Below are 822 nucleotides of genomic sequence, written 5' to 3'. Positions count from 1 at the left end.
TTCGGAATCAAGGTGACCACCCCTCCAAACCTGCTGTGGCCACTTCCCAGCCCCAGCCCCTACATCTTCAAATATCGTCCGTGATGCGGGTTCAAGCATCAACTGGAGTTAAACGTGCTTGGCTGCGAGCCACGAGGTGGACCTGCGGATCTACCCAGGAGTGCCTCCGAAGGTCTGCCAACCATCTCTGCTTCTGAGAATCTAGTCATTGAAAACCACATGGCGCCCAGTGGCACGGACACACAGCACACACATGTTATATCACTGCCGGCCGGTCGGCAGCTAATTACAAACTCCATTACAGTAAAGCATGTAAACTGCCTTGTGCATCACCTGATGCACCCACCCCCACGCATAAACACACCTACACATGCACATATACACCCACACATTCATATACACACACCCTAACACCCCACATGCGCATATACACCCATAAACATACACACCCACACACGCAATATATCCCCCCACACACACCCAAACACACCCCACACCATATACACACATACATACACAACTATACCCAAACACACCCACACATGCACCTATACACCCACATACACACACATGCATATACACATACCCTAACACCTCACATACACACCCACATATGCAATATACCCACAAGCACACCCACACATACACCCATATACATATACACACCCTAACACCCCATATGCACGTGCACTCACCCACACACATACAAACATACACATACACTCACGTATACACACGCACACATGCACCCACACACCACCTGTCCAAAAGAAAGGGCGGTTGGTAACACTCCTGGGGCGCCCTCGGGCCCGCAGCCTCCCC

The sequence above is a fragment of the Echinops telfairi genome, unplaced genomic scaffold, assembly GCF_000313985.2.
Source record: "Echinops telfairi isolate 266 unplaced genomic scaffold, ASM31398v2 ScPeMD7_7420;HRSCAF=8458, whole genome shotgun sequence".
Classification (NCBI taxonomy): Eukaryota; Metazoa; Chordata; class Mammalia; order Afrosoricida; family Tenrecidae; genus Echinops; species Echinops telfairi.
This window is presented reverse-complemented; position numbering follows the sequence as displayed.